Genomic DNA, 15,184 nt, shown 5'->3' with positions numbered 1-15,184 from the left:
TTTAAAAGTTACAAAATATTCATTTCTCCGTTAATGTCCATTTCTGCAAAAGTTGATCAAAATACGGGGCAGGGATGGAACAGATATAGTAGAAGGTGTAACCTACAATCTTGTCTCGGCTCGTGAAAAAATATTTACAAAACGAGCATACTCTGGGTGATGACCCATTTTACCAATCTAATAGGTACCATTAAAATGCAAGGTTTAAAGTGAAATGGTTAGATGTAACGATTGTGATTGCCGAAAGAATTTAGGGTTTTATCAAACTTATTGCTTTTATTATAATTTTCATTTTATCAAACTTAAAATTTTATTTAAAATTAAATAAATATCTTTAGTAGTTTTTTTTTTTAATAAGCAATTTGAACCTAGCGAGTTTCGAACTTAAGACCTTGAGAGGAGTACACTCTCAATTCTCAAGCGTTTCACCGCTAGATCACACACACAAATAACTTTAGTAATTGATTTATTTTAGAGTCGAACTAAAAATGTGGATTTGAGTTTTACTCTGTTAAGAAATGATATTAGTAAATTCTCATTGAAATAAGCATTATATTTTCAAGACTTTTGTTTATATATAACTTGTTTTTCGCTCTTAAACCTTGACCTGGTCTAATCTGATTGGGATAATTTGGTGTCCTTCAATTTGGAGCTCTGGACTCTAGTTGGATTTTCCGGTGAACGTGTGATTGAATTCTTCCTTGTCAATTTTTTGCAAGATTGTTTCCAACTATATTCTCAATCATATTAGTGAAAGATTAAATTCAAAACATATGAATAATTAAACCAACAAAACCTATATTGTAATAGTAATCTAACTCAAAATAAGTAAATCAACGAGAAGCAACGTACTAAGTAATTGCGTTAACACTACAACGAGGAAGGGCTTTAAAAGCGCTTTTTATAGCCTTTAAAAGCGCTGTGAAAGGTGGCGCTGGCGTAGCTAACAAAAGCGCTCTGGTAGGCCCCCCCTATAAGAGCGCTTTTCTGGAAAAAGCGCTCTTGTAGGCCCCCCTTTAAGAGCGCTTTTCTGGAAAAAGCGCTCTGGTAGGCCCCCCTTTAAGTGCGCTTTTTCCAGAAAAGCGCTGTGATAGGCCCCCCTGTGAGAGTAAAAAATAAAAAAAACGCAACATACTAAAGCGCTTTTGGAAAAGCGCTCTTATAGGGTGGGCTTTAAGAGCGCTTTTTCTGGAAAAAGCGCTCTGATAGCCCCCCCTATAAGAGCGCTTTTCCAAAAGCGCTTTAGTATGTTGCTTTTTATTTTTATTTTTTTTGCTTTTTTATTAATCTTTGGCAGCGCTTTTACAAAGAAGCGCTTTAGTAGGTGGGCCTTTAAGAGCGCTTTTCAAAAGCGCTTTCGTTGCTAAATGAGGTATTTTAATGTGCAGCCTGTAATTTAATCCTCCCAGTCGACCTGTAATATTTTCGACCTGTAATATGTTTTCAACCTGTAATATTTTCGACCTGTAATTTATTTTCGACGATATTATTTCAGCCATCAGTAAGACAATATATATACTAATATAATACCATTATAATATCCAAAATTATATATATACATCATTATAACATCAATAATATTATAGTTCAAATCGACACAAATCCTACATGAAAAAGTACTTAATATAAAATTGACACAAATCTTCTTTGATTTCTTCCAACTTAAGCTTCGGGTACGCAGCAGCACGGAATTCGTCAAGGTACTACAAAACAAAAACATAATATGAATGATATATTTAGTTAAATGTAATAAATTATATGAAATTATCTTAAGTTATAAATTCATACCGTGAGCGGAATCTCTAATTGATTCGCCTGAAGGATTTCTTTCATATACCTCAAAACAAAGTATCCGCAATCGTAACTGTTTCGCTGTTGCGGACACTACATAGAAAAACAAATAAGATTCTATAGTTGTCTTGTTTTATCAAGTAGCATAAATATATTATAAGCAACATTGTGAAAAATAATGTACCTGCACTTGGATCCAAGTAATGTTGTTAGATTTAGTTCGGGATACCTGTGCGTCCCGTTGACTTCGGAACACTTGTATTGTTCTAATTAACAAATATATAAAAGCATATGTTTAGATCAATCCCACAAATAAGTAAATATATAAATATACACGAATATATATTTAGAACGATCCCACTTACAAATCAACGATGTCCTTCATGGCCGGATAATTGGTCCATTCACCATTTACCGAATTCAGATAATACACGACTTCCCTTATAGGGTTGATAGCAAGCAGCAACCAGTGTGCTCTATAAATTAAAACAATAGGTTATATGAAAATTTTGCTATACACAAAAGAAACAGAGATTAGATGAACAAAGAATGAGAAACTAACCCTACTGGTCGGGTATTATACGCCAAAAGATGCAGACTTTCTGTATTGCCGGTGGACATGAATCTATCGACTAAGTGCTGTCTAACTGATTCCGGTTCCGAAGCAATTGCCATTCCGCTGCAATGGGCGGAAGACACGAAACGGAATCTGTTAGACAATGGATTCCCGCGCAACACTCTGTCATACAACAACCTTAAATAAAAACATAATAAACATTAGATTATTTTCATTGAAATGTGTAAATAAATTATATTATGGGACTAATTAAATAATATATCGGATGAGTGAATATTACCGGATGTATGAGTGCATGTTAGTGACGCCTAGTTGATCATGCCTAAAAATCTCCTCCAAGTCATCAATTGTAATAAGTGACTTGAATTCAATACCGAAGACACTTTCATCCATAACGATTTCACGTAAAGCACCATCCTTCAAATCGGACATATCAACCATTGTTGCGAGCTTCGACCGGTATCGAGGCACAAAAGCACCGCCTTTTTTTCCCGCTGGCTTCGGAGGACCAGTGGGTGGTACGGTACGAACTTGCTGCGTCACTTGTTGTGACTCCCGAGCGGATGCCTAAAAATCATATAAGTATTAGGTAAAATATAAAATCATGCAGATTTAGATTCAGATTAATTATGAACACTTTAAATGTACCTCTTTTAGTGATGCAACGGACTCCTCCTCCTGTAAAATCCCTTTACCCTTAACTGTGGGTTTTATAGGAGCAGTCTAAAATTAAAATGTAAAAAATAATTAATAAACGGTTTAGAATTGACATTCGAAAACTAAATGATTCATAATCGTTTTCAATATACCTCATCACTAATGGTAATGAGCTCCGAGGGCCATGCAACAAATGATCCTATTGCATCTCGCAGCAATGTCGTCTCTGAGACCATGTCAGGTACCGGTAGCATCGCATCATGATCTACTACAACATCCACCGATACTTTCAGGTGTCCATCCGGGAGCGGTCTATGGTGAAGTAAATCTCCTAAAGTGTTGTGCACTTTTCCCTTGCCAACTAGTCGATAATTCGGTTCCGATAAGTATAGTTGGCAAGATGAAATGCCCTAAACCAATAGTAAATATAAAGTCATTATCATTAATAAAATAGAACAATTTAAAAGGAAAAAAATTATAATTACCTCGGGAAATTTCCTTTGATAGTTGATACTAGCCTTATCACTAGTTTCTTTCACCGATGAAGTGTTGCACTTTTCTCTCATATACACTTCTTTATCTCTTTGCAATTCAGAGACTTGTGCTTGCAATTCCGCCAACTTTTGCAACACTTCTTCATTTGAAGGATTTCTTCTCCTAGGACTCTTGTAAAAAGAGGTTGGAGTCACACCATGACCCTTACCCCTCACCCGACCGGGATACTCAGGAGCATCTAGTGCTCTACTAAGTACGCTCCCCTCACCGGTGGATGCCGATTGCGACAAGGTCTCCTGTAATTCATTTACATTAAAAAATCATTTATATATTAAAAAACATTTGATTTAATTAAAGACACAGTATTATACTTACACATTCAGTAAAAACTCTCTGAACTTCGGGATCGACAGCTTGACTCTTGCCCACACGAGCTTCCCTTCACAACACATGTACAGGAAGTGAGGTTTCCTCACTTTTAGACTCCTCTAACTATGCATTGACACAAATGATAAAATAGTCAAATAAAACACATTTAGACAATTAATTAAAATGCATTTCTATTTACTTACAAGTTTATCCTCTAAGCGTGCATATCCCATACGCCCTTTTTTGTATGGATACGCGGGTTTGGATGCTCTCGCACTATTCGTGGCACTCCTTTTCCGAAAATCTTCATCTCTTTGATTTACAAACTCAGCCCAATCTTTTTCACCAATGAAGATCTCATACTTTTTTGGCCGTCCCGGTGCCTCTTCAAGAAAGTTTCCATCTTTATCCTTAAGATAGGTGTTTGTCAAAAAGGCTTTCCACCCTCTATATCTTTTGCCGGCCAAACTAAGTATGTAGCGTTTACGATCATCTGGTATCTCAAAAGTCCTCTGCAAAAAAACATACGCATAGTGTGTTAGTATAAGTAATTTAAACAATTTATCGTCAAGATAATAACAACAATTAACCATATATGATATATACCTGAAGCTCGTCCCAAATCGCTTTTTTTTTTCGCATCCAACTCTTCGCTTTTCAGATTCCATTTAGCTGTGGAGACTGGAATATGCATACGAACAAGTGTACCAATATAGCTGGTCAACTTTGCAGAATTAGGACCAATTGCTTGTTTATCAGAATTCTAATCCAAACGGTATACTAATCCTTGGTCTCTATGTCGAACGATTCCCTTCATAATAGTGATGCCTCGTGCAACTTCTTTTGCTTCAGTATCAGGTGGAGCATTTGTATCCGTGGCATCTCTTTCTTGAGCATCTCTTTCTTGTGAGTTTTCTTGTGAGTTTTCAGGTGGAGCATCTCTATCCGGAGCCATTTAACCTGTATCAAACAAACTAAAGCACATTAGTACACTATTAATAAGCTAACAATCTATACAAGTAAAATGGAAGTCAAATCATGCATGTACAAGTGTATCGGAAACGAAATCGGTACAAATCAAAATAAGCGTCAAAAAAGAAAGTTGTCGGAATTGAACGAAATTTACATGGCTATGGTAAAACGTCCCCACGGACTCAAAAATAAAGTCGGTTTTCCGAAATTCAGACCCTAAGCCCGACTTTTGATTACGGGCAGAAGCAAAACCGATAAAAAAACAGTCCCGAAATGTAAAGATAAGTGCATGAGCAGCTCCGGAATCGTCAAAATAGTATAGTTACATGTAAAGAAGTCGACAAACGGATACATGGTTCAAAAGTTATGTACAAAACGAGAATATACACCAAAATTGAATAAGTACTATACTATTGATTAAAACAATCGGTACAAATTGAATAAAACAAATTAGTCGGAATATGTATACTATTACCTTTATCACTAACGTCTCTTTCTTTTCTTGGTAGGATTGTGTTCTACGCGTCTCTTAACAACGCGGACGGTTGGATTGATCCAAATACCCTCATTATGATCATTTCTAGTACAAGATTCATTCTCATTTTGATCGTTTCTTGTACAAGATTCAATGCCAACACCAATATCACCTTGATCTTCAATGTTTTCATCAACTATTTTGTTAGATAAAAGCACTATAGACCATTTCGTACTTGTCGGATCATTGACATAGAACACTTGTTTAGCTTGAGAGGCTAGAATGAAAGGCTCATCTTTGTACCCTACCCTATTGAGATCCACTTGCAAAAATCCTGACTTATCCATTCGTATGCCACTATTATTTTCAACCCACTTGCAACCAAATACAGGAATCTGAAACTTCGCGTAATCAAACACCAAAATGCGCTCGATAACCCCAAAATATGACAAATTTGCAAATTTCGGATTTAAGTCATTCACACTTGATATGTGCATTGCTTCAGCTACCAAGGTAACACCACTATTTTGCATAGTACTTTTATCATCCTGTTCTTTGGTATAAAATGTGTATCCATTAATAGCGTATGCGCTATAAGAAAGCACAATTACAGTTGGACCATAGGCTAAACATCTCAACCTTTCTGTTACTGAAGCAGGATCTGAACGATACTTTGAATAAATATGATCCCTAAACCACGGTATGAAACTTCGATTGTGCTCTCGTACTATCCAGTTCTCATTTCTATTTGGATTTAAATCTCGGAGAACAACCTTGTGCATTTCAACATACGGCTCAACCTCAATCTCATTGTGCAGAACATACAAGTGCGCTTGATCCCGTTCGACCATTGATACTGTCACAACTTTATTTCCAATTAGCCTTTTTCCTTCTTTTTTTTCGACAATATGAGATTTGGGGAGTCCAATTGATTGAACATTTGACAGATATTCAGTACAAAACTCAACCGCTTCTTCAACAACGTATCGTTCGGCAATACAACCCTCCGGTCGACTTCTGTTTTTCACGTACCCTTTTAATATTTTCATATAACGTTCAGCAGGGTACATCCATCTCATATAAGCTGGTCCGCACAATTGTGTCTCTTTCACAAGATGAACGACTAGATGAACCATTATGTCAAAAAACGAGGGAGGAAAATACATTTCAAGATCACATAAAGTAACAACTATCTCTTTTTGCAATGTTGGTAAGATCGCGGGATCGACCACCTTACTGCAAATTGACCTAAAGAAGAAACACAACTTAGTTATTGCGCTTCTTACTTTTTCTGGCAGAATAGAGCGTATACCTATTGGTAAAAAATGTTCCATTCTAACATGACAATCATGCGTCTTCAAACTCTTTAACTTGAGGTCTTTCATGGACACAAGTCTTCTAATATCTGAAGAGTAGCCTTCTGGAACTTTAACTTCACTGAGGAACTTACACAATGTTTTCTTCTCCTTTCTAGATAGAGTGTAAACAGCAGGTGGCAGATATGTTCGTCTTCCTTTCGTCACGGGTCCCAATTCAGTTCTCATCCCCATGTTTACCATGTCCTTCCTTATGTTAAGGCCATCCTTAGACTTTCCTTGTATATTGAGTAACGTACCTATGACGCTGTCAAATACATTTTTTTCAATATGCATAACATCCAGGAAATGTCTTACGTACAACGACTTCCAATATGGAAGTTAAAAAAAAATGGACTTCTTCTTCCACCCACCCTTGACATGTGAATGTGCAAAAGGCTTGCCAAACTGAGTGCTCACATCTTTCACCTTTTCAAAAATTTGATCACCTGACAAAAAAGGCGGGGCTGTACCATGTTCGGCCTTTCCGTTGAATGCTTTTCTCCACCCACGGTAGTGATGATTAGAATTTAAGAATCTACGATGGCCGAGAAAGACATTCTTCTGACAAAGCTCCAATCGTGTCGTATCGGTTTCATCTTCACAAACGGGACACGCCTTTTGACCTTTATTGCTGTACCCGGATAGATTTCCGTATGCTGGAAAATCATTAATTGTTCCAAACAACATCGCCCTCAAGTTGAAACTTTCCTTCCTATACCCATCGTAAACCTCCACACCGTTGTCCCACAAAAACTTTAAATCTTCGATTAACGGTGCCAAGTACACGTCTATGTCATTCCCTGGTTGTTTAGGCCCAAAAATTAGCATAGATAACATCATGTACTTACGCTTCATACATAGCCACGGAGGTAGGTTATAGATCATAAGAATCACAGGCCATGTGCTATGCGAGATACTTTGAATACCATGCGGGTTCATTCCATCAGTAGACAATGACAACCGAAGGTTTCTTGCTTCTTTTCCAAATTCAGGATAATCAGTATCAACTTTCATCCATTGTGGTGAGTCTGCCGGATGTCGCAACTTTCCATCAATAATTCTTTCATCTGCATGCCAAGTCAAGTGTCTTGAATCGGTCTCACTACGATACATGCGTCTAAATCTCGGAATTATAGGAAAATACCATAAGACTTTAGCAGGAGACAACTTTTTCTTATATCGAGGGGCACCACATTTAGGACACTCATTCAACGCTGCATACTCGTTTCGAAACAAAACGCAATCGTTTGGACATGCATGTATCTTATCATAGCTCATGCCAATAGAGGACAACATCTTTTTGGCTTCATACGTTCGATTGGGAAGAACATTATCCTCTGGTAGCATATCTTTCATAAGGGCTAATAACTCTGTGAAACTTTTATCCGACCATCCATTGTCCGCCTTTAAGTTGTACAACTTTAACACCGCAGACAGTCTTGTGAATTTTGAACAACCATCATACAACGGTTTCTCTGCATCGCTTACCAACCTCTCAAACATTTTGGGACAATCCGCAAGATCTTCTTCAAGCGCTTCTGCAATCTCTTCGACTCGATCGCAATCGTATGTGTCTGTGCAATCGTCGTTTGAAGCATACTTCCTATTACACCTCGACTCAGCATTCCCGTTACTTTTCTCACCATGCATTGTCCAACATGTATAACTTCTATCAATTCCAAACCGTAGTAAATGGGATCCCAACTGTTCCCCGTCAACCTTACCCCCATAACAGCAACCCAAGCAAGGACACGGCATTCGAAGCGGGTCTTCGGAGTGCTTAACCGCAAACTCAACGAATTCCCATACCCCTTTCTCGTACTGTTTCGACAATCGATTTGAATTCATCCATGTCTTATCCATGTCTTAATTAAGCTAAACAAATGCTTCTTGGTTTCTCTATCAGGTACTAAGGAATTCTGTCAAGATAATAAATAGCTATCATCATAATAGAATACCTAATCAGAATACCCGATTTCTTAAAGAAGACATTACCTTATTTCAAGGTAATATAAGTCCACAAACCAAAAAACTGGTTGAAAATGAAATCACTAGTAAAAATTTGAAAGAGAATAATGTAAAATTTGAAAGAGAATAATGTAAAATTTGAAAGAGAAAACGGTATGAACTCATACATTAAATCCAAGACCAAACTAAGACACCTTTTTCAATTTACAAAATAGCAAGAGGAAGAGTTGAAATGTTTGTATTACATTCAAACATGCTCATAGTGCACAACGATCATGGTTTAGAATAAAGATAGCATTTTCATTCTCAATCCCACAAATAAGTAAATATATAAATATACCTCACGAAATAGTATGCCAAAGTTTTCATGTAATCAAAATAACAGTAGAACTTCAAAACTTATACTTTTATATAAAACCTCACGAAACATTGTTCCAATAAGTCAACAAAACCTGAAGCATAACAACCTAACTTAAGTATACTTAAGTATAGTTAAGAGCACAAACCTGAACTAAGGAGAAAGAAGAGTGGTGATATATTGGGAACAAGGTTAAGCAATTTTCTTTTAGAGATTCAGATTCTGCAGATACAAAGAGACAATCATAAGTCATCGTATAATAGAATACATTACTACTACCTTAGATACTTAATACAATTGAATAATATATGAATCTTGCTAAGATGACCAATTCAAAGATTCAAAGATTCATGAATCAACAAGTCCTTAATTCAGAAGCAAAATTGGCATTACATATGTTAGTTTGTCTGTTTTTTAAGTTTGAGTACAAAATAATTCAAAGGAGCTGGTACATTGCTGTATAGTATTTAGCTATGAAGAAATATGACAATAAATTTGTATACAGACTTGTCTATTCAGCAAGAGAATCAAAAACTAATAATCTAAAACTAATAATATTTAACCTCAAGAAGTTCTATTCAGCAAAAATCACAACGAAACAATCATTTCGCAAGAGAATCAAGAATCTCGACAACAATATCACATAACCCATAACCGAAAAGTTGATGAAAAACGAGAAGAAACGAACCTGTGAAGAAATCGACGGGTTTTCGGGTACTTAGGGCTAACGAGTTTCCGTTGAATCTTGAGAGCGAGCTTGTAAGTTCGTTTGAGCCCCAAGAAATACGCAGTTCCGAGTGTTATCTCCCACAGCAACACTTTGGCTGAAGAAGAATCAAATGGCTCTCACAATTGTAACTAATAATAAAATGAAAATAAACAACCTTGAAAACAGTAGCTATACAACTCAAATCATTTCAACAATTATCAACTCAAATCATTTCTTTCAGGCATTTCATCAAACAAGTTGCAGGCAGAAGTTCAATCTTTGATACCAAATAAAATTTTCACTGAAAATTAAAATAAGTGACGACTAAAACTCACCGGCGGTGGAGAAAACGAGTGACGGAGGAGAAGCCGACGGAGGGACGCCGACGGTGGTGGCCGATGGTGGTGGACGGAAGGGTTCGCGTGCAGTGGATGAAGAACAGTGGTGGACGGAAGGGTTCTAGAACAGAAAACGAAAGAGAGAAAGTGAGAAACAGTAACGCGTGTTTTTGGTTTTAATTTTTAGTAATAAAGGCTACTAAAGCGCTTCTGAAAAGCGCTCTCATAGCCTGGTCTATACCAGCGCTTTTGACTAAAAAGCGCTCTCATTAAACCCACCTATAGCAGCGCTTTGAAAAGCGCTCTCATAGCCCCCCTTACCAAAGCGCTTTTGAAAAGCGCTCTCATACACCCCCCCTACCAGAGCGCTTTTCAAAAGCGCTCTCATACCCCCCCTACCAGAGCGCTTTTTTCATCATTTTCCCTTTGTTTATTAATTTTGTTTTTAGCGAAACCTACGAGAGCGCTTTTATGTAAAAGCGCTTTAGTAGCTGCGCTTTAGTAGCTTAATTTTGGCGTAGTGTAACGTATCTTAATCTAGAAATAAATTGAATCTGATCTTGACTTACCAAAATCGTTTTCTCTTGAGCCAAACGACTCTCTAACCTTTTGACAATGATTCTAGAGCTCGACTTATCTCTAATCACTACAATCGTAACTCCTTTTCCACCAGAATCGTTTACTCCAAAGACAATGACTCATTCTTCCTCTTTGATCTCGTGCATGGTTTCCTTGAAAAACAGGCAAACAACGGTGATAACTCGATGGCTAACGAGCTTGAATCAGACCAGGTCAACTCAGTCGACGACTCGTTTGTGTTGAAGAAGTTAAAGGTTGTGTGCTCAAATAACACGAATCATTATAGAAATACATTTTTCAAACACTTTTATGAAAATTCGTGACAATTTTTCTTATAGAAAGGATGTGATGCGATAACCATGCGATTTTAATACATTGAAGCTGATTTTCATTTGGAAATCGTTTATTATGGAATAACACAGATGTGGCGTAACGGAGTATTGATTGTAGATGTATCATTGTTGACTTTTTATATTCGTTTGATTTGGTTCGGATTCGAAATGAAATTCGATAGTGTAATAATGATGTGTCAGAGTTTATGCTTGTCGTGACTATGAATAGTGCTATTCATATTAATCCTACGATTGCTAGGCTGATACTCCCTCTGGTCTCATTTATAAGAAAAGATTTCCTTTTTAGATACATTGAATAAATAATGTATTTGGACAATATATTGTTCAGATACATTATTTATTCAATGTATCTAAAAAGAGAATATTTTCTTATAAATAGGACCGGAGGTAGTAGCTTTTTTAGTTGGTTTGGATAACAATTTTTCATCTTTTTAAATGTTTGCGAAATCTGAATTGCGGGAAATATCACTGGTTCTTTTATTATAATAATGATATCAGTTATTATTCTCCTTTTTCTGATAGAGTTAGTTATGAGATTTTCACAAGATTATTTTAATAAAAATCTTGATAGAGAATCTTTCAATTTGATTTTCTCTCATTGTTATACAGTGTGTTACAAGAGTATTAGTACAATGGTCTTATCTATGTAGCATTTTTCTTCTTCATGTATTCTTCAATGAAGTGCACAATTCAAAATACTATTAAAAATTACATAACTATTACAATAATAATAATTATGACTAAAAATACTATTAAAAATTACATAACTATCGGATAAAATTATGACTAAAAATAATTGACAATATGTAGATTATTAAAAACTTATATAAACTTTTGCATCAATATAATATTACTCATACTATTTTATATTAGTAATAACTATGACTCGTTGGTTGCATTGCACATGATGCTATTTAAATGAGAACTGCGCTAGATTTTGGGTCTGTTTGGTAAAAATAGCGGTTGACTGATAAGCTAGCTGATAGCTTATAGCTTATGACTGGTGGCTGATGACTGATGACTTATAGCTTATAGCGGATGGTTGAGACTGATAGCTTATAAGCTCATTGAAGTGTTTGGTAAAATTAACGGTTCAATTAACTTATAAATGTAAAATGACATAAAAGATATTTAATATATAATTATTTTATTTTAAATTAAAATAAATTATAAGGGTTAAAAATGGATTTTAATTGAAATAATAAGGATAAAAAAGGAAGAAAAAGTAATAAGCTATAAGACATAAGCTAAAACGCTATTTGAAATAGCGTCTGGAAAATAATCTATAAGCTAGTAAAATAAGCTATAAGCTCGTGATGAAAAGACCGTAATCAAACGGGTCTAAATTATCATATGAGCTTATAAGACATAAGACATAAGCTATAAGCTCGAAAAGTTGTCTTCCCAAACAGAGCCTTTGATTCCATATCAAGGATCAAATCTATAAAACTTAAAAGGCTTAAATTTTATTGGTGAATGTAAGTCGACGTATTTTTGTTTTTTGTTCCATAATTTTTTTAGAAAGGAAGCAGTTGAAAACTCGAAAGAAATAGTAAGCACTAAATTTAAAAAAAAAACACAGGGTTGTAAGCACAAAACTTGTCAGATAAGATAGAATCCACTAGAAAAAGAAAACTTTAGATTTTATTATAATAAAGAATAATCGTTATGGCCAGACCAAATGTCTTTAAATACAAAAAAAATAAAATAAATCCTAATGAGCTTTATGAGTCTTTAATACAAAAAATTAAATAAATAAAATAAATAAATAAAACAGTAATTGCTGAAATTGTGAAAAATAGTAAAATTGTTTAAATATTAAAATGTTTTTTAACGCGCGATTTCTTCTTAATATGCACATCCATCCTTCCTACATCAGTCTCTTCCACCTCTAAAGAACACGACCCCGAGTTCTCTTCTTGATAAAGATCTTTATCTACTTGATACTCATGAATGTCAACAAGATTAAAGATATTAGATATATTCATGGCATTCGAAAGAGCTACCCATAAACATTATCATTGATCTTTCGGGTCACTTTGAACGGGCCATATTTGCATGGTTGCAGTTTGCTGTAAGAACCAATTGAGAACCCTTCCATGCGCAAAAACACCATCACATAATCTTCTACTTTAAAAACTTTAACTAATATGCTTTTGTCAGCAGCTGCTTTATTCTCCAGCCTAGTATTTCCTTGGCCATGTTCTCATATGTCGCACTAACTCCAGGCGCCTTAGGCAACTTAACCAAATCAACCACATGCTTAGGAATAGAAGTATAGACCATTGAGAATGGTGATTTATTTGTATCTAAATGCATAACACTATTGTATGAAAATTCAACCCAAGGCAAAATTAAATCTCATTGTTTCGGCTTGTCACCGCAAACACTCCAAATCATATTTCCCAGAGTTCAGTTGATTACCTCAGTTTGTCCATCTGTTTGAGGTTGAGCTGTAAAGCTCCTGTTCACGCGGTTCCAAATAATCTCCAAAGAGTAATATAAAAATGACTGAGAAATTTGGTTTCCCTGTCTGAAGTAATTGACTTAGGAATCCCGTAAAGACGCACAACCTCCATAAAATTTTTTTTGGCTATGTTGGACGCATCATCAATCTTGTTACATGCAATGAAGTGGGTCATCTGGGAGAATCTATGTATTTCAACGAACATAGGTTATACACCTTGTTGTGTACGAGGCAAGCCTAACACAAAATCTATGGCTAAAGCTTGCCAAATATCATTAGGAATAAATAAAGGCATATAAAGAACAAAATTTTGAAATCGGCCCTTAAAAACCTAACAAGTATAACACCTCATGACTATAGTATCAGTGTACCTCCTCAAGTGTGGCCAATAATATCTCTCTTTCAGGCTAGCAATGATCCTTTCTCCACCAAGATGAGCGCTAAGACCACCACCACCATTTAGGTCTCTAATTATCTGCTCTCTTAAAGAGGAGCAAGAAATGCATAGTCGATCCCCTTTAAAAAGATAGCCATCTCGAATATGAAAATCTGCACAAGGATGTTTTTCACTGCACTTGGCCCATTACTCCTTGAGCTTAACATCACTTTCATATAACTCTTTCAGACTCTTAAAACCTATTATCTTCTACGCTAAGTTAATTAGCAAGGAAGCCTTCCTACTTAATGCATCCGCTACCTTGTTAAGATCCCTCGACTTATGCTGACTAATAAAAGGAAATTTCTACAAAAAAACTCGTGCGTCGAGCATGCATCTTGTTTATCACCTTCTGGCTATGAAGAAACCTCAAAGCTTGATGGTTAGTGAATAGAATAAACTCCTTTTGGATCAAACTGTTCCCACTGGGGTAGAGCTCTAAAGGCTGCATAGAGTTCCTGATCATAAATACTCCATTTCTGGCGAGCATCGCTTAGTTTTTCATTGAAATAAGCTAATGTTTCTTCTCTTGAGATAAAACACCTCCTATTTCCACTCCACTAGCATCACATTAAACTTAGAACACTTTGTCAAAATTGAGAAGTGCTAATACCGGTACGATACATAACTTCTCCTTAATCAGAGCAAAACTCAACTGTTGCTCAAACCTTCAATTGAACTTCCCTTTCTTCAAACATTCAATAATAAGTGCAGTGGCAGTAATAAAATCTTTGATAAACTCCCTATAAAAGGTGGCCAGACCAAGAAAGCTCTGAACCTCAATCACATATCTAGGTGCACACCACTCCCTTATAGCACCCACCTTATTTTCATCAACCTGGATCCCTTCTACACCAACAAAAAAGCCTAGGAAAAGTGAAATTCTAGCACTTATAACAAATGTCAAGACAGATGTCCTAACAATACACAATGTTAAGACGAATTTCCTAACAATACACAATGTTAAGACAGATGTTATAACATCTGCTGACTTATAGCACACTTATCAAAATTGAAGGAAATGACAAAATGATAAATAACACAATGAATTGTAACCCATTTCAGCTTAAACAACATATAATCTAGGGGCTACCAAGCCAGGAAGGAAGTCCACTATCATTAGTATTAGTTCAAAGCTAAACAACCCTAGTTTACAACTTCTCGCCTAATCACTACCCAACGCTAATTCTGCCTAGAAGTCGACATCTAGACCAGAGAAATCGCCATCCCACTTCCAAACACCGCAGTGATAAAACCGTCACACACCATGTGATCAAGGGAA

This window comes from Vicia villosa, unplaced genomic scaffold (genome assembly GCF_029867415.1).
Source record: "Vicia villosa cultivar HV-30 ecotype Madison, WI unplaced genomic scaffold, Vvil1.0 ctg.001186F_1_1, whole genome shotgun sequence".
In the NCBI taxonomy this organism is placed as follows: domain Eukaryota; kingdom Viridiplantae; phylum Streptophyta; class Magnoliopsida; order Fabales; family Fabaceae; genus Vicia; species Vicia villosa.
The sequence above is the reverse complement of the archived record's forward strand: the minus strand, read 5'-3'. Positions refer to the sequence as shown.